The sequence below is a fragment of the Rhinoderma darwinii genome, chromosome 1 (genome assembly GCF_050947455.1).
Source record: "Rhinoderma darwinii isolate aRhiDar2 chromosome 1, aRhiDar2.hap1, whole genome shotgun sequence".
Taxonomy (NCBI): Eukaryota; Metazoa; Chordata; class Amphibia; order Anura; family Rhinodermatidae; genus Rhinoderma; species Rhinoderma darwinii.
Window position 1 is genome coordinate 247,244,066 of NC_134687.1, and position 20,300 is coordinate 247,264,365.

The 20,300-nt window shown below is 41.8% G+C and overlaps 53 pseudogenes; all 53 read right to left on the reverse strand.

The window, feature by feature from the left end:
- Positions 1-214: 214 nt before the first annotated feature.
- On the reverse strand, positions 215-333 carry LOC142680397 (5S ribosomal RNA; annotated as a pseudogene).
- Positions 334-400: 67 nt separating this feature from the next.
- On the reverse strand, positions 401-519 carry LOC142736981 (5S ribosomal RNA; annotated as a pseudogene).
- A 67-nt stretch (positions 520-586) lies between these two features.
- Positions 587-705, reverse strand: LOC142665620 (5S ribosomal RNA; annotated as a pseudogene).
- Positions 706-773: 68 nt separating this feature from the next.
- Positions 774-890, reverse strand: LOC142709744 (5S ribosomal RNA; annotated as a pseudogene).
- Positions 891-1,144: 254 nt separating this feature from the next.
- On the reverse strand, positions 1,145-1,263 carry LOC142700999 (5S ribosomal RNA; annotated as a pseudogene).
- A 626-nt stretch (positions 1,264-1,889) lies between these two features.
- Positions 1,890-2,006, reverse strand: LOC142695103 (5S ribosomal RNA; annotated as a pseudogene).
- A 255-nt stretch (positions 2,007-2,261) lies between these two features.
- Positions 2,262-2,378, reverse strand: LOC142701172 (5S ribosomal RNA; annotated as a pseudogene).
- A 440-nt stretch (positions 2,379-2,818) lies between these two features.
- LOC142710104 (5S ribosomal RNA) lies at positions 2,819-2,935 on the reverse strand (annotated as a pseudogene).
- Positions 2,936-3,003: 68 nt separating this feature from the next.
- LOC142736736 (5S ribosomal RNA) lies at positions 3,004-3,122 on the reverse strand (annotated as a pseudogene).
- A 260-nt stretch (positions 3,123-3,382) lies between these two features.
- LOC142683022 (5S ribosomal RNA) lies at positions 3,383-3,499 on the reverse strand (annotated as a pseudogene).
- A 69-nt stretch (positions 3,500-3,568) lies between these two features.
- Positions 3,569-3,685, reverse strand: LOC142709832 (5S ribosomal RNA; annotated as a pseudogene).
- Positions 3,686-3,754: 69 nt separating this feature from the next.
- LOC142710215 (5S ribosomal RNA) lies at positions 3,755-3,871 on the reverse strand (annotated as a pseudogene).
- Positions 3,872-3,939: 68 nt separating this feature from the next.
- LOC142698906 (5S ribosomal RNA) lies at positions 3,940-4,058 on the reverse strand (annotated as a pseudogene).
- A 68-nt stretch (positions 4,059-4,126) lies between these two features.
- On the reverse strand, positions 4,127-4,244 carry LOC142711527 (5S ribosomal RNA; annotated as a pseudogene).
- Positions 4,245-4,683: 439 nt separating this feature from the next.
- On the reverse strand, positions 4,684-4,802 carry LOC142732511 (5S ribosomal RNA; annotated as a pseudogene).
- Positions 4,803-4,869: 67 nt separating this feature from the next.
- On the reverse strand, positions 4,870-4,988 carry LOC142737116 (5S ribosomal RNA; annotated as a pseudogene).
- Positions 4,989-5,055: 67 nt separating this feature from the next.
- LOC142698911 (5S ribosomal RNA) lies at positions 5,056-5,174 on the reverse strand (annotated as a pseudogene).
- A 67-nt stretch (positions 5,175-5,241) lies between these two features.
- Positions 5,242-5,360, reverse strand: LOC142704437 (5S ribosomal RNA; annotated as a pseudogene).
- A 260-nt stretch (positions 5,361-5,620) lies between these two features.
- Positions 5,621-5,737, reverse strand: LOC142683033 (5S ribosomal RNA; annotated as a pseudogene).
- A 440-nt stretch (positions 5,738-6,177) lies between these two features.
- Positions 6,178-6,296, reverse strand: LOC142698920 (5S ribosomal RNA; annotated as a pseudogene).
- A 68-nt stretch (positions 6,297-6,364) lies between these two features.
- LOC142711538 (5S ribosomal RNA) lies at positions 6,365-6,482 on the reverse strand (annotated as a pseudogene).
- A 631-nt stretch (positions 6,483-7,113) lies between these two features.
- On the reverse strand, positions 7,114-7,232 carry LOC142671329 (5S ribosomal RNA; annotated as a pseudogene).
- Positions 7,233-7,672: 440 nt separating this feature from the next.
- Positions 7,673-7,790, reverse strand: LOC142711549 (5S ribosomal RNA; annotated as a pseudogene).
- A 254-nt stretch (positions 7,791-8,044) lies between these two features.
- LOC142711565 (5S ribosomal RNA) lies at positions 8,045-8,162 on the reverse strand (annotated as a pseudogene).
- A 253-nt stretch (positions 8,163-8,415) lies between these two features.
- Positions 8,416-8,534, reverse strand: LOC142691051 (5S ribosomal RNA; annotated as a pseudogene).
- A 67-nt stretch (positions 8,535-8,601) lies between these two features.
- LOC142698931 (5S ribosomal RNA) lies at positions 8,602-8,720 on the reverse strand (annotated as a pseudogene).
- A 440-nt stretch (positions 8,721-9,160) lies between these two features.
- On the reverse strand, positions 9,161-9,277 carry LOC142709755 (5S ribosomal RNA; annotated as a pseudogene).
- A 440-nt stretch (positions 9,278-9,717) lies between these two features.
- Positions 9,718-9,836, reverse strand: LOC142737073 (5S ribosomal RNA; annotated as a pseudogene).
- Positions 9,837-9,904: 68 nt separating this feature from the next.
- On the reverse strand, positions 9,905-10,021 carry LOC142701182 (5S ribosomal RNA; annotated as a pseudogene).
- Positions 10,022-11,020: 999 nt separating this feature from the next.
- Positions 11,021-11,137, reverse strand: LOC142709766 (5S ribosomal RNA; annotated as a pseudogene).
- Positions 11,138-11,391: 254 nt separating this feature from the next.
- Positions 11,392-11,510, reverse strand: LOC142701010 (5S ribosomal RNA; annotated as a pseudogene).
- Positions 11,511-12,136: 626 nt separating this feature from the next.
- LOC142695114 (5S ribosomal RNA) lies at positions 12,137-12,253 on the reverse strand (annotated as a pseudogene).
- A 255-nt stretch (positions 12,254-12,508) lies between these two features.
- LOC142701192 (5S ribosomal RNA) lies at positions 12,509-12,625 on the reverse strand (annotated as a pseudogene).
- Positions 12,626-13,065: 440 nt separating this feature from the next.
- LOC142707641 (5S ribosomal RNA) lies at positions 13,066-13,183 on the reverse strand (annotated as a pseudogene).
- Positions 13,184-13,438: 255 nt separating this feature from the next.
- On the reverse strand, positions 13,439-13,555 carry LOC142710115 (5S ribosomal RNA; annotated as a pseudogene).
- A 68-nt stretch (positions 13,556-13,623) lies between these two features.
- LOC142736747 (5S ribosomal RNA) lies at positions 13,624-13,742 on the reverse strand (annotated as a pseudogene).
- Positions 13,743-14,002: 260 nt separating this feature from the next.
- LOC142683044 (5S ribosomal RNA) lies at positions 14,003-14,119 on the reverse strand (annotated as a pseudogene).
- Positions 14,120-14,188: 69 nt separating this feature from the next.
- On the reverse strand, positions 14,189-14,305 carry LOC142709843 (5S ribosomal RNA; annotated as a pseudogene).
- Positions 14,306-14,374: 69 nt separating this feature from the next.
- Positions 14,375-14,491, reverse strand: LOC142710226 (5S ribosomal RNA; annotated as a pseudogene).
- A 68-nt stretch (positions 14,492-14,559) lies between these two features.
- On the reverse strand, positions 14,560-14,678 carry LOC142698942 (5S ribosomal RNA; annotated as a pseudogene).
- Positions 14,679-14,746: 68 nt separating this feature from the next.
- LOC142711572 (5S ribosomal RNA) lies at positions 14,747-14,864 on the reverse strand (annotated as a pseudogene).
- Positions 14,865-15,303: 439 nt separating this feature from the next.
- LOC142732522 (5S ribosomal RNA) lies at positions 15,304-15,422 on the reverse strand (annotated as a pseudogene).
- Positions 15,423-15,489: 67 nt separating this feature from the next.
- On the reverse strand, positions 15,490-15,608 carry LOC142737117 (5S ribosomal RNA; annotated as a pseudogene).
- Positions 15,609-15,675: 67 nt separating this feature from the next.
- LOC142698953 (5S ribosomal RNA) lies at positions 15,676-15,794 on the reverse strand (annotated as a pseudogene).
- Positions 15,795-15,861: 67 nt separating this feature from the next.
- Positions 15,862-15,980, reverse strand: LOC142704448 (5S ribosomal RNA; annotated as a pseudogene).
- A 260-nt stretch (positions 15,981-16,240) lies between these two features.
- LOC142683055 (5S ribosomal RNA) lies at positions 16,241-16,357 on the reverse strand (annotated as a pseudogene).
- Positions 16,358-16,797: 440 nt separating this feature from the next.
- Positions 16,798-16,916, reverse strand: LOC142698964 (5S ribosomal RNA; annotated as a pseudogene).
- Positions 16,917-16,984: 68 nt separating this feature from the next.
- Positions 16,985-17,102, reverse strand: LOC142711583 (5S ribosomal RNA; annotated as a pseudogene).
- A 631-nt stretch (positions 17,103-17,733) lies between these two features.
- On the reverse strand, positions 17,734-17,852 carry LOC142671340 (5S ribosomal RNA; annotated as a pseudogene).
- Positions 17,853-18,292: 440 nt separating this feature from the next.
- On the reverse strand, positions 18,293-18,410 carry LOC142711594 (5S ribosomal RNA; annotated as a pseudogene).
- Positions 18,411-18,664: 254 nt separating this feature from the next.
- On the reverse strand, positions 18,665-18,782 carry LOC142711605 (5S ribosomal RNA; annotated as a pseudogene).
- Positions 18,783-19,035: 253 nt separating this feature from the next.
- On the reverse strand, positions 19,036-19,154 carry LOC142691063 (5S ribosomal RNA; annotated as a pseudogene).
- Positions 19,155-19,406: 252 nt separating this feature from the next.
- Positions 19,407-19,525, reverse strand: LOC142671363 (5S ribosomal RNA; annotated as a pseudogene).
- Between the last annotated feature and the right edge of the window lie 775 nt (positions 19,526-20,300).

Genomic DNA, 20,300 nt, shown 5'->3' on the forward strand with positions numbered 1-20,300 from the left:
GAAACAAAATCTAAACGACATAATAAAAATTCAACCGCACCACAGATTCCCAGACAGTCTCCCACACTGGTACTAGCGAAGCCTTAAGCTGTGTAACTTCTGCGATCTGACGAGAGCAGGCACATTCAGCTTAGAATGGCCATTGACGTTAAATGTCTTAATCCATAGTCCTATTTAATCTATTGTGAAACAAAATCTAAACAACATAATAAAAAGTCAACCGCACCACGGATTCCCAGACAGTCTCCCACACTGGTACTAGCGAGGCGTTAAGCTGTGTAACTTCTGCGATCTAACGAGAGCAGGCACATTCAGCTTAGAATGGCCATTGACATTAAATGCTTTAATCCATAGTCCTTTTTAATCGATTGTGAAACAACATCTAAACGACATAATAAAAAGTCAACCGCACCACGGATTCCCAGACAGTCTCCCACACTGGTACTAGCGAGGCCTTAAGCTGTGTAACTTCTGCGATCTGACGAGAGCTGGCACATTCAGCTTAGAATGGCCATTGACATTAAAAGCCTTAATCCATACTCCTATTTAATCTATTGTGAAACAAAATCTAAACAACATAAAAAAAAGTCAACCGCACCACGGATTCCCAGACAGTCTCCCACACTGGTACTAGCGAGGCCTTAAGCTGTGTAACTTCTGCGATCTGACGAGAGCAGGGACATTCAGCTTAGAGTAGCCATTGACATTAAGTGCTTTAATACATAGTCCTTTTTAATCGATTGTGAAACAAAATCTAAACGACATAATAAAAAATCAACCGCACCACGGATTCCCAGACAGTTTCCCACACTGGTACTAGCGAGGCCTTAAGCTGTGTAACTTCTGCGTTCTGACGAGAGCAGGCACATTCAGCTTAGAATGGCCATTGACGTTTAATGCTTTAATCCATAGTCCTATTTAATCTATTGTGAAACAAAATCTAAACGACATAATAAAAAGTCATCCGCACCACGGATTCCCAGACAGTCTCCCACACTGGTACTAGCAAAGCCTTAAGCTGTGTAACTTCTGCGATCTGACGAGAGCAGGCACATTCAGCTTAGAATGGCCATTGACATTAAATGCTTGAATCCATAGTCCTTTTTAATCGATTGTGAAACAAAATCTAAACAGCATAATAAAAAGTCTACCGCACCACGGATTCCCAGACAGTCTCCCACACTGTTACTAGCAAGGCCTTAAGCTGTGTAACTTCTGCGATCTGACGAGAGCAGGGACATTCAGCTTAGAATGGCCATTGACATTAAATGCTTTAATCCATAGTCCTTTTTAATCGATTGTGAAACAAAATCAAAACGACATAATAAAAATTCAACCGCACCACGGATTCCCAGACAGTCTCCCACACTGGTACTAGCGAGGCCTTAAGCTGTGTAACTTCTGCGATCTGACGAGAGCAGGGACATTCAGCTTAGAATGGCCATTGACATTAAATGCTTTAATCCATAGTCCTTTTTAATCGATTGTGAAACAAAATCTAAACAACATAATAAAAATTCAACCGCACCACGGATTCCCAGACAGTCTCCCACACTGGTACTAGCGAGGCCTTAAGCTGTGTAACTTCTGCGATCTGACGAGAGCAGGCACATTCAGCTTAGAATTGCCATTGACGTTAAATGCTTTAATCCATAGTCCTATTTAATCTATTGTGAAACAAAATCTAAACGACATAATAAAAAGTCAACCGCACCACGGATTCCCAGACAGTCTCCCACACTGGTACTAGCGAGGCGTTAAGCTGTGTAACTTCTGCGATCTAACGAGAGCAGGCACATTCAGCTTAGAATGGCCATTGACATTAAATGCTTTAATTCATAGTCCTTTTTAATCGATTGTGAAACAAAATCTAAACGACATAATAAAAAGTCAACCGCACCACGGATTCCCAGACAGTCTCCCACACTGGTACTAACGAGGCCTTAAGCTGTGTAACTTCTGCGATCTGACGAGAGCAGGCACATTCAGCTTAGAATGGCCATTGACATTAAATGCGTTAATCCATAGTCCTTTTTAATCGATTGTGAAACAAAATCTAAATGACATAATAAAAAGTCAACCGCACCACGGATTCCCAGACAGTCTCCCACACTGGTACTAACGAGGGCTTAAGCTGTGTAACTTCTGCGATCTGACGAGAGCAGGGACATTCAGCTTAGAATGGCCATTGCCATTAAAAGCCTTAATCCATAGTCCTATTTAATCTATTGTGAAACAAAATCTAAACAACATAATAAAAAGTCAACCGCACCACGGATTCCCAGACAGTCTCCCACACTGGTACTAGCGAGGCCTTAAGCTGTGTAACTTCTGCGATCTGACGAGAGCAGGCACATTCAGCTTAGAATGGCCATTGACATTAAAAGCCTTAATCCATAGTTCTATTTAATCTATTGTGAAACAAAATCTAAACAACATAATAAAAAGTCAACCGCACCACGGATTCCCAGACAGTCTCCCACACTGGTACTAGCGAGGCCTTAAGCTGTGTAACTTCTACGATCTGACGAGAGCAGGGACATTCAGCTTAGAATGGCCATTGACATTAAATGCTTAATCCATAGTCCTTTTTAATCGATTGTGAAACAAAATCTAAACGACATAATAAAAAGTCAACCGCACTACGGATTCCCAGACAGTCTCCCACACTGGTACTAGCAAGGCCTTAAGCTGTGTAACTTCTGCGATGTGACGAGAGCAGGCACATTCAGCTTAGAATGGCCATTGACAATAAATGCTTTAATCCATAGTCCTTTTTAATCCATTGTGAAACAAAATCTAAACGACATAATAAAAAGTCAACCGCACCACGGATTCCCAGACAGTCTCCCACGCTGGTACTAGCGAGGCCTTAAGCTGTGTAACTTCTGCGATCTGACGAGAGCAGGGACATTCAGCTTAGAATGGCCATTGACATTAAATGCTTTAATCCATAGTCCTTTTTAATCGATTGTGAAACAAAATCTAAACGACATAATAAAAATTCAACAGCACCACGGATTCCCAGACAGTCTCCCACACTGGTACTAGCGAGGCCTTAAGCTGTGTAACTTCTGCGATCTGACGAGAGCAGGCACATTCAGCTTAGAATGGCCATTGACGTTAAATGCTTTAATCCATAGTCCTATTTAATCTATTGTGAAACTAAATCTTAACGACATAATAAAAAGTCAACCACACCACGGATTCCCAGACAGTCTCCCACACTGGTACTAGTGAGGCGTTAAGCTGTGTAACTTCTGCGATCTAACGAGAGCAGGCACATTCAGCTTAGAATTGCCATTGCCGTTGACACTAAATGCTTTAATCCATAGTCCTTTTTAATCGATTGTGAAACAAAATCTAAACGACATAATAAAAAGTCAACCGCACCACGGATTCCCAGACAGTCTCCCACACTAGTACTAGCGAGGCCTTAAGCTGTGTAACTTCTGCGATCTGACGAGAGCAGGTACATTCAGCTTAGAATGGCCATTGACATTAAAAGCCTTAATCCATAGTCCTATTTCATCTATTGTGAAACAAAATCTAAACAACATAAAAAAAAGTCAACCGCACCACGGATTCCCAGACAGTCTCCCACACTGGTACTAGCGAGGCCTTAAGCTGTGTAACTTCTGCGATCTGACGAGAGCAGGGACATTCAGCTTAGAATGGCCATTGACATTAAATGCTTTAATCCATAGTCCTTTTTAATCGATTGTGAAACAAAATCTAAACGACATAATAAAAATTCAACCGCACCACGGATTCCCAGACAGTCTCCCACACTGGTACTAGCGAGGCCTTAAGCTGTGTAACTTCTGCGATCTGACGAGAGCAGGCACATTCAGCTTAGAATGGCCATTGACGTTAAATGCTGTAATCCATAGTCCTATTTAATCTATTGTGAAACAAAATCTAAACGACATAATAAAAAGTCAACCACACCACGGATTCCCAGACAGTCTCCCACACTGGTACTAGCGAGGCGTTAAGCTGTGTAACTTCTGCGATCTAACGAGAGCAGGCACATTCAGCTTAGAATGGCCATTGACATTAAATGCTTTAATCCATAGTCCTTTTTAATCGATTGTGAAACAAAATCTAAACGACATAATAAAAAGTCAACCGCACCACGGATTCCCAGACAGTCTCCCACACTGGTACTAACGAGGCCTTAAGCTGTGTAACTTCTGCGATCTGACGAGAGCAGGCACATTCAGCTTAGAATGGCCATTGCCATTAAAAGCCTTAATCCATAGTCCTATTTAATCTATTGTGAAACAAAATCTAAACAACATAATAAAAAGGCAACCGCACCACAGATTCCCAGACAGTCTCCCACACTGGTAATAGCGAGGCCTTAAGCTGTGTAACTTCTGCGATCTGACGAGAGCAGGCACATTCAGCTTAGAATGGCCATTGACATTAAATGCTTTAATCCATAGTCCTTTTTAATCTATTGTGAAACAAAATCTAAACGACATAATAAAAAGTCAACCGCACCACAGATTCCCAGACAGTCCCCCACACTGGTACTAACGAGGCCTTAAGCTGTGTAACTTCTGCGATCTGACGAGAGCAGGCACATTCAGCTTAGAATGGCCATTGCCATTAAAAGCCTTAATCCATAGTCCTATTTAATCTATTGTGAAACAAAATCTAAACAACATAATAAAAAGACAACCGCACCACGGATTCCCAGACAGTCTCCCACACTGGTACTAGCGAGGCCTTAAGCTGTGTAACTTCTGCGATCTGACGAGAGCAGGCACATTCAGCTTAGAATGGCCATTGACATTAAAAGCCTTAATCCATAGTCCTATTTAATCTATTGTGAAACAAAATCTAAACAACATAATAAAAAGTCAACCGCACCACTGATTCCCAGACAGTCTCCCACACTGGTACTAGCGAGGCCTTAAGCTGTGTAACTTCTGCGATCTGACGAGAGCAGGGACATTCAGCTTAGAATGGCCATTGACATTAAATGCTTTAATCCATAGTCCTTTATAATCGATTGTGAAACAAAATCTAAACGACATAATAAAAAGTCAACCACACCACGGATTCCCAGACAGTCTCCCACACTGGTACTAGCGAGGCGTTAAGCTGTGTAACTTCTGCGATCTAACGAGAGCAGGCACATTCAGCTTAGAATGGCCATTGACATTAAATGCTTTAATCCATAGTCCTTTTTAATCGATTGTGAAACAAAATCTAAACGACATAATAAAAAGTCAACGGCACCACGGATTTCAAGACAGTCTCCCACACTGGTACTAACGAGGCCTTAAGCTGTGTAACTTCTGCGATCTGACGAGAGCAGGCACATTCAGCTGAGAATGGCCTTTGCCATTAAAAGCCTTAATCCATAGTCATATTTAATCTATTGTGAAACAAAATCTAAACAACATAATAAAAAGTCAACCGCACCACGGATTCCCAGACAGTCTCCCACACTGGTACTAGCGAGGCCTTAAGCTGTGTAACTTCTGCGATCTGACGAGAGCAGGGACATTCAGCTTAGAATTGCCATTGCCGTTGACATTAAATGCTTTAATCCATAGTCCTTTTTAATCGATTGTGAAACAAAATTTAAACGACATAATAAAAAGTCAACCGCACCACGGATTCCCAGACAGTCTCCCACACTAGTACTAGCGAGGCCTTAAGCTGTGTAACTTCTGCGATCTGACGAGAGCAGGTACATTCAGCTTAGAATGGCCATTGACATTAAAAGCCTTAATCCATAGTCCTATTTCATCTATTGTGAAACAAAATCTAAACAACATAAAAAAAAGTCAACCGCACCACGGATTCCCAGACAGTCTCCCACACTGGTACTAGCGAGGCCTTAAGCTGTGCAACTTCTGCGATCTGACGAGAGCAGGGACATTCAGCTTAGAATGGCCATTGACATTAAATGCTTTAATCCATAGTCCTTTTTAATCGATTGTGAAACAAAATCTAAACGACATAATAAAATTTCAACCGCACCACGGTTTCCCAGACAGTCTCCCACACTGGTACTAGCGAGGCCTTAAGCTGTGTAACTTCTGCGATCTGACGAGAGCAGGCACATTCAGCTTAGAATGGGCATTGACGTTAAATGCTTTAATCCATAGTCCTATTTAATCTATTGTGAAACAAAATCTAAACGACATAATAAAAAGTCAACCACACCACGGATTCCCAGACAGTCTCCCACACTGGTACTAGCGAGGCGTTAAGCTGTGTAACTTCTGCGATCTAACGAGAGCAGGCACATTCAGCTTAGAATGGCCATTGACATTAAATGCTTTAATCCATAGTCCTTTTTAATCGATTGTGAAACAAAATCTAAACGACATAATAAAAAGTCAACCGCACCACGGATTCCCAGACAGTCTCCCACACTGGTACTAACGAGGCCTTAAGCTGTGTAACTTCTGCGATCTGACGAGAGCAGGCACATTCAGCTTAGAATGGCCATTGCCATTAAAAGCCTTAATCCATAGTCCTATTTAATCTATTGTGAAACAAAATCTAAACAACATAATAAAAAGTCAACCGCACCACAGATTCCCAGACAGTCTCCCACACTGGTACTAGCGAGGCCTTAAGCTGTGTAACTTCTGCGATCTGACGAGAGCAGGCACATTCAGCTTAGAATGGCCATTGACGTTAAATGCTTTAATCCATAGTCCTATTTAATCTATTGTGAAACAAAATCTCAACGACATAATAAAAAGTCAACCACACCACGGATTCCCAGACAGTCTCCCACACTGGTACTAGCTACTAGCGAGGCGTTAAGCTGTGTAACTTCTGCGATCTGACGAGAGCAGGCACATTCAGCTTAGAATGGCCATTTACATTAAATGCTTTAATCCATAGTCCTTTTTAATCGATTGTGAAACAAAATCTAAACAACATAATAAAAAGTCAACCGCTCCACGGATTCCCAGACAGTCTCCCACACTAGTACTAGCGAGGCCTTAAGCTGTGTAACTTCTGCGATCTGACGAGAGCAGGCACATTCAGCTTAGAATGGCCATTGACATTAAATGCTTAATCCATAGTCCTTTTTAATCGATTGTGAAACAAAATCTAAACGACATAATAAAAATTCTACCGCACCACGGATTCCCAGACAGTCTCCAACACTGGTACTAGCGAGGCCTTAAGCTGTGTAACTTCTGCGTTCTGACGAGAGCAGGCACATTCAGCTTAGAATGGCCATTGACATTAAATGCTTTAATCCATAGTCCTATTTAATCTATTGTGAAACAAAATCTAAACGACATAATAAAAAGTCAACCGCACCACGGATTCCCAGACAGTCTCCCACACTGGTACTAGCAAGGCCTTAAGCTGTGTAACTTCTGCGATCTGACGAGAGCAGGCACATTCAGCTTAGAATGGCCATTGACAATAAATGTTTTAATCCATAGTCCTTTTTAATTGATCGTGAAACAAAATCTAAACGACATAATAAAAAGTCAACCGCACCACGGATTCCCAGACAGTCTCCCACACTGGTACTAGCGAGGCCTTAAGCTGTGCAACTTTTGCGATCTGACGAGAGCAGGCACATTCAGCTTAGAATGGCCATTGACAATAAATGCTTTAATCCATAGTCCTTTTTAATCGATTGTGAAACAAAATCTAAACGACATAATAAAAAGTCAACCGCACCACGGATTCCCAGACAGTCTCCCACACTGGTACTAACGAGGCCTTAAGCTGTGTAACTTCTGCGATCTGACGAGAGCAGGCACATTCAGCTTAGAATGGCCATTGCCGTTAAAAGCCTTAATCCATAGTCCTATTTAATCTATTGTGAAACAAAATCGAAACAACATAATAAAAAGTCAACCGCACCACAGATTCCCAGACAGTCTCCCACACTGGTACTAGCGAGGCCTTAAGCTGTGTAACTTCTGCGATCTGACGAGAGCAGGCACATTCAGCTTAGAATGGCCATTGACGTTAAATGCTTTAATCCATAGTCCTATTTAATCTATTGTGAAACAAAATCTAAACGACATAATAAAAAGTCAACCGCACCACGGATTCCCAGACAGTCTCCCACACTGGTACTAACGAGGCCTTAAGCTGTGTAACTTCTGCGATCTGACGAGAGCAGGCACATTCAGCTTAGAATGGCCATTGCCATTAAAAGCCTTAATCCATAGTCCTATTTAATCTATTGTGAAACAAAATCTAAACAACATAATAAAAAGTCAACCGCACCACAGATTCCCAGACAGTCTCCCACACTGGTACTAGAGAGGCCTTAAGCTGTGTAACTTCTGCGATCTGACGAGAGCAGGCACATTCAGCTTAGAATGGCCATTGACGTTAAATGCTTTAATCCATAGTCCTATTTAATCTATTGTGAAACAAAATCTAAACGACATAATAAAAAGTCAACCACACCACGGATTCCCAGACAGTCTCCCACACTGGTACTAGCGAGGCGTTAAGCTGTGTAACTTCTGCGATCTGACGAGAGCAGGCACATTCAGCTTAGAATGGCCATTGACGTTAAATGCTTTAATCCATAGTCCTATTTAATCTATTGTGAAACAAAATCTAAACGACATAATAAAAAGTCAACCACACCACGGATTCCCAGACAGTCTCCCACACTGGTACTAGCGAGGCGTTAAGCTGTGTAACTTCTGCGATCTAACGAGAGCAGGCACATTCAGCTTAGAATGGCCATTGACATTAAATGCTTTAATCCATAGTCCTTTTTAATCGATTGTGAAACAACATCTAAACGACATAATAAAAAGTCAACCGCACCACGGATTCCCAGACAGTCTCCCACACTGGTACTAGCGAGGCCTTAAGCTGTGTAACTTCTGCGATCTGACGAGAGCTGGCACATTCAGCTTAGAATGGCCATTGACATTAAAAGCCTTAATCCATACTCCTATTTAATCTATTGTGAAACAAAATCTAAACAACATAAAAAAAAGTCAACCGCACCACGGATTCCCAGACAGTCTCCCACACTGGTACTAGCGAGGCCTTAAGCTGTGTAACTTCTGCGATCTGACGAGAGCAGGGACATTCAGCTTAGAGTAGCCATTGACATTAAGTGCTTTAATACATAGTCCTTTTTAATCGATTGTGAAACAAAATCTAAACGACATAATAAAAAATCAACCGCACCACGGATTCCCAGACAGTTTCCCACACTGGTACTAGCGAGGCCTTAAGCTGTGTAACTTCTGCGTTCTGACGAGAGCAGGCACATTCAGCTTAGAATGGCCATTGACGTTTAATGCTTTAATCCATAGTCCTATTTAATCTATTGTGAAACAAAATCTAAACGACATAATAAAATGTCAACCGCACCACGGATTCCCAGACAGTCTCCCACACTGGTACTAGCGAGGCGTTAAGCTGTGTAACTTCTGCGATCTAACGAGAGCAGGCACATTCAGCTTAGAATGGCCATTGACATTAAATGCTTTAATCCATAGTCCTTTTTAATCGATTGTGAAACAAAATCTAAACAACATAATAAAAAGTCAACCACACCACGGATTCCCAGACACTCTCCCACACTGGTACTAGCGAGGGCTTAAGCTGTGTAACTTCTGCGATCTAACGAGAACAGGCACATTCAGCTTAGAATTGCCATTGACATTAAATGCTTTAATCCATAGTCCTTTTTAATCGATTGTGAAACAAAATCTAAACGACATAATAAAAAGTCTACCGCACCACGGATTCCCAGACAGTCTCCCACACTGGTACTAGCGAGGCCTTAAGCTGTGTAACTTCTGCGTTCTGACGAGAGCAGGAACATTCAGTTTAGAATGGCCATTGACGTTAAATGCTTTAATCCATAGTCCTATTTAATCTATTGTGAAACAAAATCTAAACGACATAATAAAAAGTCAACCGCACCACGGATTCCCAGACAGTCTCCCACACTGGTACTAGCGAGGCCTTAAGCTGTGTAACTTCTGCGATCTGACGAGAGCAGGCACATTCAGCTTAGAATGGCCATTGACATTAAATGCTTTAATCCATAGTCCTTTTTAATCGATTATGAAACAAAATCTAAACGACATAATAAAAAGTCAACCGCACCACGGATTCCCAGACAGTCTCCCACACTGGTACTAGCGAGGCCTTAAGCTGTGTAACTTCCGCAATCTGACGAGAGCAGGGACATTCAGCTTAGAATGGCCATTGACATTAAATGCTTTAATCCATAGTCCTTTTTAATCGATTGTGAAACAAAATCTAAACGACATAATAAAAATTCAACCGCACCACAGATTCCCAGACAGTCTCCCACACTGGTACTAGCGAAGCCTTAAGCTGTGTAACTTCTGCGATCTGACGAGAGCAGGCACATTCAGCTTAGAATGGCCATTGACGTTAAATGTCTTAATCCATAGTCCTATTTAATCTATTGTGAAACAAAATCTAAACAACATAATAAAAAGTCAACCGCACCACGGATTCCCAGACAGTCTCCCACACTGGTACTAGCGAGGCGTTAAGCTGTGTAACTTCTGCGATCTAACGAGAGCAGGCACATTCAGCTTAGAATGGCCATTGACATTAAATGCTTTAATCCATAGTCCTTTTTAATCGATTGTGAAACAACATCTAAACGACATAATAAAAAGTCAACCGCACCACGGATTCCCAGACAGTCTCCCACACTGGTACTAGCGAGGCCTTAAGCTGTGTAACTTCTGCGATCTGACGAGAGCTGGCACATTCAGCTTAGAATGGCCATTGACATTAAAAGCCTTAATCCATACTCCTATTTAATCTATTGTGAAACAAAATCTAAACAACATAAAAAAAAGTCAACCGCACCACGGATTCCCAGACAGTCTCCCACACTGGTACTAGCGAGGCCTTAAGCTGTGTAACTTCTGCGATCTGACGAGAGCAGGGACATTCAGCTTAGAGTAGCCATTGACATTAAGTGCTTTAATACATAGTCCTTTTTAATCGATTGTGAAACAAAATCTAAACGACATAATAAAAAATCAACCGCACCACGGATTCCCAGACAGTTTCCCACACTGGTACTAGCGAGGCCTTAAGCTGTGTAACTTCTGCGTTCTGACGAGAGCAGGCACATTCAGCTTAGAATGGCCATTGACGTTTAATGCTTTAATCCATAGTCCTATTTAATCTATTGTGAAACAAAATCTAAACGACATAATAAAAAGTCATCCGCACCACGGATTCCCAGACAGTCTCCCACACTGGTACTAGCAAAGCCTTAAGCTGTGTAACTTCTGCGATCTGACGAGAGCAGGCACATTCAGCTTAGAATGGCCATTGACATTAAATGCTTGAATCCATAGTCCTTTTTAATCGATTGTGAAACAAAATCTAAACAGCATAATAAAAAGTCTACCGCACCACGGATTCCCAGACAGTCTCCCACACTGTTACTAGCAAGGCCTTAAGCTGTGTAACTTCTGCGATCTGACGAGAGCAGGGACATTCAGCTTAGAATGGCCATTGACATTAAATGCTTTAATCCATAGTCCTTTTTAATCGATTGTGAAACAAAATCAAAACGACATAATAAAAATTCAACCGCACCACGGATTCCCAGACAGTCTCCCACACTGGTACTAGCGAGGCCTTAAGCTGTGTAACTTCTGCGATCTGACGAGAGCAGGGACATTCAGCTTAGAATGGCCATTGACATTAAATGCTTTAATCCATAGTCCTTTTTAATCGATTGTGAAACAAAATCTAAACAACATAATAAAAATTCAACCGCACCACGGATTCCCAGACAGTCTCCCACACTGGTACTAGCGAGGCCTTAAGCTGTGTAACTTCTGCGATCTGACGAGAGCAGGCACATTCAGCTTAGAATTGCCATTGACGTTAAATGCTTTAATCCATAGTCCTATTTAATCTATTGTGAAACAAAATCTAAACGACATAATAAAAAGTCAACCGCACCACGGATTCCCAGACAGTCTCCCACACTGGTACTAGCGAGGCGTTAAGCTGTGTAACTTCTGCGATCTAACGAGAGCAGGCACATTCAGCTTAGAATGGCCATTGACATTAAATGCTTTAATTCATAGTCCTTTTTAATCGATTGTGAAACAAAATCTAAACGACATAATAAAAAGTCAACCGCACCACGGATTCCCAGACAGTCTCCCACACTGGTACTAACGAGGCCTTAAGCTGTGTAACTTCTGCGATCTGACGAGAGCAGGCACATTCAGCTTAGAATGGCCATTGACATTAAATGCGTTAATCCATAGTCCTTTTTAATCGATTGTGAAACAAAATCTAAATGACATAATAAAAAGTCAACCGCACCACGGATTCCCAGACAGTCTCCCACACTGGTACTAACGAGGGCTTAAGCTGTGTAACTTCTGCGATCTGACGAGAGCAGGGACATTCAGCTTAGAATGGCCATTGCCATTAAAAGCCTTAATCCATAGTCCTATTTAATCTATTGTGAAACAAAATCTAAACAACATAATAAAAAGTCAACCGCACCACGGATTCCCAGACAGTCTCCCACACTGGTACTAGCGAGGCCTTAAGCTGTGTAACTTCTGCGATCTGACGAGAGCAGGCACATTCAGCTTAGAATGGCCATTGACATTAAAAGCCTTAATCCATAGTTCTATTTAATCTATTGTGAAACAAAATCTAAACAACATAATAAAAAGTCAACCGCACCACGGATTCCCAGACAGTCTCCCACACTGGTACTAGCGAGGCCTTAAGCTGTGTAACTTCTACGATCTGACGAGAGCAGGGACATTCAGCTTAGAATGGCCATTGACATTAAATGCTTAATCCATAGTCCTTTTTAATCGATTGTGAAACAAAATCTAAACGACATAATAAAAAGTCAACCGCACCACGGATTCCCAGACAGTCTCCAACACTGGTACTAGCGAGGCTTTAAGCTGTGTAACTTCTGCGTTCTGACGAGAGCAGGCACATTCAGCTTAGAATGGCCATTGACGTTAAATGCTTTAATCCATAGTCCTATTTTATCTATTGTGAAACAAAATCTAAACGACATAATAAAAAGGCAACCGCACCACGGATTCCCAGACAGTCTCCCACACTGGTACTAGCAAGGCCTTAAGCTGTGTAACTTCTGCGATCTGACGAGAGCAGGCACATTCAGCTTAGAATGGCCATTGACATTAAATGCTTTTCATCCATAGTCCTTTTTAATTGATTGTGAAACAAAATCTAAACGACATAATAAAAAGTCAACCGCACTACGGATTCCCAGACAGTCTCCCACACTGGTACTAGCAAGGCCTTAAGCTGTGTAACTTCTGCGATGTGACGAGAGCAGGCACATTCAGCTTAGAATGGCCATTGACAATAAATGCTTTAATCCATAGTCCTTTTTAATCCATTGTGAAACAAAATCTAAACGACATAATAAAAAGTCAACCGCACCACGGATTCCCAGACAGTCTCCCACGCTGGTACTAGCGAGGCCTTAAGCTGTGTAACTTCTGCGATCTGACGAGAGCAGGGACATTCAGCTTAGAATGGCCATTGACATTAAATGCTTTAATCCATAGTCCTTTTTAATCGATTGTGAAACAAAATCTAAACGACATAATAAAAATTCAACAGCACCACGGATTCCCAGACAGTCTCCCACACTGGTACTAGCGAGGCCTTAAGCTGTGTAACTTCTGCGATCTGACGAGAGCAGGCACATTCAGCTTAGAATGGCCATTGACGTTAAATGCTTTAATCCATAGTCCTATTTAATCTATTGTGAAACTAAATCTTAACGACATAATAAAAAGTCAACCACACCACGGATTCCCAGACAGTCTCCCACACTGGTACTAGTGAGGCGTTAAGCTGTGTAACTTCTGCGATCTAACGAGAGCAGGCACATTCAGCTTAGAATTGCCATTGCCGTTGACACTAAATGCTTTAATCCATAGTCCTTTTTAATCGATTGTGAAACAAAATCTAAACGACATAATAAAAAGTCAACCGCACCACGGATTCCCAGACAGTCTCCCACACTAGTACTAGCGAGGCCTTAAGCTGTGTAACTTCTGCGATCTGACGAGAGCAGGTACATTCAGCTTAGAATGGCCATTGACATTAAAAGCCTTAATCCATAGTCCTATTTCATCTATTGTGAAACAAAATCTAAACAACATAAAAAAAAGTCAACCGCACCACGGATTCCCAGACAGTCTCCCACACTGGTACTAGCGAGGCCTTAAGCTGTGTAACTTCTGCGATCTGACGAGAGCAGGGACATTCAGCTTAGAATGGCCATTGACATTAAATGCTTTAATCCATAGTCCTTTTTAATCGATTGTGAAACAAAATCTAAACGACATAATAAAAATTCAACCGCACCACGGATTCCCAGACAGTCTCCCACACTGGTACTAGCGAGGCCTTAAGCTGTGTAACTTCTGCGATCTGACGAGAGCAGGCACATTCAGCTTAGAATGGCCATTGACGTTAAATGCTGTAATCCATAGTCCTATTTAATCTATTGTGAAACAAAATCTAAACGACATAATAAAAAGTCAACCACACCACGGATTCCCAGACAGTCTCCCACACTGGTACTAGCGAGGCGTTAAGCTGTGTAACTTCTGCGATCTAACGAGAGCAGGCACATTCAGCTTAGAATGGCCATTGACATTAAATGCTTTAATCCATAGTCCTTTTTAATCGATTGTGAAACAAAATCTAAACGACATAATAAAAAGTCAACCGCACCACGGATTCCCAGACAGTCTCCCACACTGGTACTAACGAGGCCTTAAGCTGTGTAACTTCTGCGATCTGACGAGAGCAGGCACATTCAGCTTAGAATGGCCATTGCCATTAAAAGCCTTAATCCATAGTCCTATTTAATCTATTGTGAAACAAAATCTAAACAACATAATAAAAAGGCAACCGCACCACAGATTCCCAGACAGTCTCCCACACTGGTAATAGCGAGGCCTTAAGCTGTGTAACTTCTGCGATCTGACGAGAGCAGGCACATTCAGCTTAGAATGGCCATTGACATTAAATGCTTTAATCCATAGTCCTTTTTAATCTATTGTGAAACAAAATCTAAACGACATAATAAAAAGTCAACCGCACCACAGATTCCCAGACAGTCCCCCACACTGGTACTAACGAGGCCTTAAGCTGTGTAACTTCTGCGATCTGACGAGAGCAGGCACATTCAGCTTAGAATGGCCATTGCCATTAAAAGCCTTAATCCATAGTCCTATTTAATCTATTGTGAAACAAAATCTAAACAACATAATAAAAAGACAACCGCACCACGGATTCCCAGACAGTCTCCCACACTGGTACTAGCGAGGCCTTAAGCTGTGTAACTTCTGCGATCTGACGAGAGCAGGCACATTCAGCTTAGAATGGCCATTGACATTAAAAGCCTTAATCCATAGTCCTATTTAATCTATTGTGAAACAAAATCTAAACAACATAATAAAAAGTCAACCGCACCACTGATTCCCAGACAGTCTCCCACACTGGTACTAGCGAGGCCTTAAGCTGTGTAACTTCTGCGATCTGACGAGAGCAGGGACATTCAGCTTAGAATGGCCATTGACATTAAATGCTTTAATCCATAGTCCTTTATAATCGATTGTGAAACAAAATCTAAACGACATAATAAAAAGTCAACCACACCACGGATTCCCAGACAGTCTCCCACACTGGTACTAGCGAGGCGTTAAGCTGTGTAACTTCTGCGATCTAACGAGAGCAGGCACATTCAGCTTAGAATGGCCATTGACATTAAATGCTTTAATCCATAGTCCTTTTTAATCGATTGTGAAACAAAATCTAAACGACATAATAAAAAGTCAACGGCACCACGGATTTCAAGACAGTCTCCCACACTGGTACTAACGAGGCCTTAAGCTGTGTAACTTCTGCGATCTGACGAGAGCAGGCACATTCAGCTGAGAATGGCCTTTGCCATTAAAAGCCTTAATCCATAGTCATATTTAATCTATTGTGAAACAAAATCTAAACAACATAATAAAAAGTCAACCGCACCACGGATTCCCAGACAGTCTCCCACACTGGTACTAGCGAGGCCTTAAGCTGTGTAACTTCTGCGATCTGACGAGAGCAGGGACATTCAGCTTAGAATTGCCATTGCCGTTGACATTAAATGCTTTAATCCATAGTCCTTTTTAATCGATTGTGAAACAAAATTTAAACGACATAATAAAAAGTCAACCGCACCACGGATTCCCAGACAGTCTCCCACACTAGTACTAGCGAGGCCTTAAGCTGTGTAACTTCTGCGATCTGACGAGAGCAGGTACATTCAGCTTAGAATGGCCATTGACATTAAAAGCCTTAATCCATAGTCCTATTTCATCTATTGTGAAACAAAATCTAAACAACATAAAAAAAAGTCAACCGCACCACGGATTCCCAGACAGTCTCCCACACTGGTACTAGCGAGGCCTTAAGCTGTGCAACTTCTGCGATCTGACGAGAGCAGGGACATTCAGCTTAGAATGGCCATTGACATTAAATGCTTTAATCCATAGTCCTTTTTAATCGATTGTGAAACAAAATCTAAACGACATAATAAAATTTCAACCGCACCACGGTTTCCCAGACAGTCTCCCACACTGGTACTAGCGAGGCCTTAAGCTGTGTAACTTCTGCGATCTGACGAGAGCAGGCACATTCAGCTTAGAATGGGCATTGACGTTAAATGCTTTAATCCATAGTCCTATTTAATCTATTGTGAAACAAAATCTAAACGACATAATAAAAAGTCAACCACACCACGGATTCCCAGACAGTCTCCCACACTGGTACTAGCGAGGCGTTAAGCTGTGTAACTTCTGCGATCTAACGAGAGCAGGCACATTCAGCTTAGAATGGCCATTGACATTAAATGCTTTAATCCATAGTCCTTTTTAATCGATTGTGAAACAAAATCTAAACGACATAATAAAAAGTCAACCGCACCACGGATTCCCAGACAGTCTCCCACACTGGTACTAACGAGGCCTTAAGCTGTGTAACTTCTGCGATCTGACGAGAGCAGGCACATTCAGCTTAGAATGGCCATTGCCATTAAAAGCCTTAATCCATAGTCCTATTTAATCTATTGTGAAACAAAATCTAAACAACATAATAAAAAGTCAACCGCACCACAGATTCCCAGACAGTCTCCCACACTGGTACTAGCGAGGCCTTAAGCTGTGTAACTTCTGCGATCTGACGAGAGCAGGCACATTCAGCTTAGAATGGCCATTGACGTTAAATGCTTTAATCCATAGTCCTATTTAATCTATTGTGAAACAAAATCTCAACGACATAATAAAAAGTCAACCACACCACGGATTCCCAGACAGTCTCCCACACTGGTACTAGCTACTAGCGAGGCGTTAAGCTGTGTAACTTCTGCGATCTGACGAGAGCAGGCACATTCAGCTTAGAATGGCCATTTACATTAAATGCTTTAATCCATAGTCCTTTTTAATCGATTGTGAAACAAAATCTAAACAACATAATAAAAAGTCAACCGCTCCACGGATTCCCAGACAGTCTCCCACACTAGTACTAGCGAGGCCTTAAGCTGTGTAACTTCTGCGATCTGACGAGAGCAGGCACATTCAGCTTAGAATGGCCATTGACATTAAATGCTTAATCCATAGTCCTTTTTAATCGATTGTGAAACAAAATCTAAACGACATAATAAAAATTCTACCGCACCACGGATTCCCAGACAGTCTCCAACACTGGTACTAGCGAGGCCTTAAGCTGTGTAACTTCTGCGTTCTGACGAGAGCAGGCACATTCAGCTTAGAATGGCCATTGACATTAAATGCTTTAATCCATAGTCCTATTTAATCTATTGTGAAACAAAATCTAAACGACATAATAAAAAGTCAACCGCACCACGGATTCCCAGACAGTCTCCCACACTGGTACTAGCAAGGCCTTAAGCTGTGTAACTTCTGCGATCTGACGAGAGCAGGCACATTCAGCTTAGAATGGCCATTGACAATAAATGTTTTAATCCATAGTCCTTTTTAATTGATCGTGAAACAAAATCTAAACGACATAATAAAAAGTCAACCGCACCACGGATTCCCAGACAGTCTCCCACACTGGTACTAGCGAGGCCTTAAGCTGTGCAACTTTTGCGATCTGACGAGAGCAGGCACATTCAGCTTAGAATGGCCATTGACAATAAATGCTTTAATCCATAGTCCTTTTTAATCGATTGTGAAACAAAATCTAAACGACATAATAAAAAGTCAACCGCACCACGGATTCCCAGACAGTCTCCCACACTGGTACTAACGAGGCCTTAAGCTGTGTAACTTCTGCGATCTGACGAGAGCAGGCACATTCAGCTTAGAATGGCCATTGCCGTTAAAAGCCTTAATCCATAGTCCTATTTAATCTATTGTGAAACAAAATCGAAACAACATAATAAAAAGTCAACCGCACCACAGATTCCCAGACAGTCTCCCACACTGGTACTAGCGAGGCCTTAAGCTGTGTAACTTCTGCGATCTGACGAGAGCAGGCACATTCAGCTTAGAATGGCCATTGACGTTAAATGCTTTAATCCATAGTCCTATTTAATCTATTGTGAAACAAAATCTAAACGACATAATAAAAAGTCAACCGCACCACGGATTCCCAGACAGTCTCCCACACTGGTACTAACGAGGCCTTAAGCTGTGTAACTTCTGCGATCTGACGAGAGCAGGCACATTCAGCTTAGAATGGCCATTGCCATTAAAAGCCTTAATCCATAGTCCTATTTAATCTATTGTGAAACAAAATCTAAACAACATAATAAAAAGTCAACCGCACCACAGATTCCCAGACAGTCTCCCACACTGGTACTAGAGAGGCCTTAAGCTGTGTAACTTCTGCGATCTGACGAGAGCAGGCACATTCAGCTTAGAATGGCCATTGACGTTAAATGCTTTAATCCATAGTCCTATTTAATCTATTGTGAAACAAAATCTAAACGACATAATAAAAAGTCAACCACACCACGGATTCCCAGACAGTCTCCCACACTGGTACTAGCGAGGCGTTAAGCTGTGTAACTTCTGCGATCTGACGAGAGCAGGCACATTCAGCTTAGAATGGCCATTGACATTAAATGCTTTAATCCATAGTCCTTTTTAATCGATTGTGAAACAAAATCTAAACAACATAATAAAAAGTCAACCGCTCCACGGATTCCCAGACAGTCTCCCACACTAGTACTAGCGAGGCCTTAAGCTGTGTAACTTCTGCGATCTGACGAGAGCAGGCACATTCAGCTTAGAATGGCCATTGACATTAAATGCTTAATCCATAGTCCTTTTTAATCGATTGTGAAACAAAATCTAAACGACATAATAAAAATTCTACCGCACCACGGATTCCCAGACAGTCTCCAACACTGGTACTAGCGAGGCCTTAAGCTGTGTAACTTCTGCGTTCTGACGAGAGCAGGCACATTCAGCTTAGAATGGCCATTGACGTTAAATGCTTTAATCCATAGTCCTATTTAATCTATTGTGAAACAAAATCTAAACGACATAATAAAAAGTCAACCGCACCACGGATTCCCAGACAGTCTCCCACACTGGTACTAGCAAGGCCTTAAGCTGTGTAACTTCTGCGATCTGACGAGAGCAGGCACATTCAGCTTAGAATGGCCATTGACAATAAATGTTTTAATCCATAGTCCTTTTTAATTGATCGTGAAACAAAATCTAAACGACATAATAAAAAGTCAACCGCACCACGGATTCCCAGACAGTCTCCCACACTGGTACTAGCGAGGCCTTAAGCTGTGCAACTTTTGCGATCTGACGAGAGCAGGCACATTCAGCTTAGAATGGCCATTGACAATAAATGCTTTAATCCATAGTCCTTTTTAATCGATTGTGAAACAAAATCTAAACGACATAATAAAAAGGCAACCGCACCACGGATTCCCAGACAGTCTCCCACACTGGTACTAGCGAGGCCTTAAGCTGTGTAATTTCTGCGATCTGACGAGAGCAGGGACATTCAGCTTAAAATGGCCATTGACATTAAATGCTTTAATCCATAGTCCTTTTTAATCGATTGTGAAACAAAATCTAAACGACATAATAAAAATTCAACCGCACCACGGATTCCCAGACAGTCTCCCACACTAATACTAGCGAGGCCTTAAGCTGTGTAACTTCTGCGATCTGACGAGAGCAGGCACATTCAGCTTAGAATGGCCATTGACGTTTAATGCTTTAATCCATAGTCCTATTTAA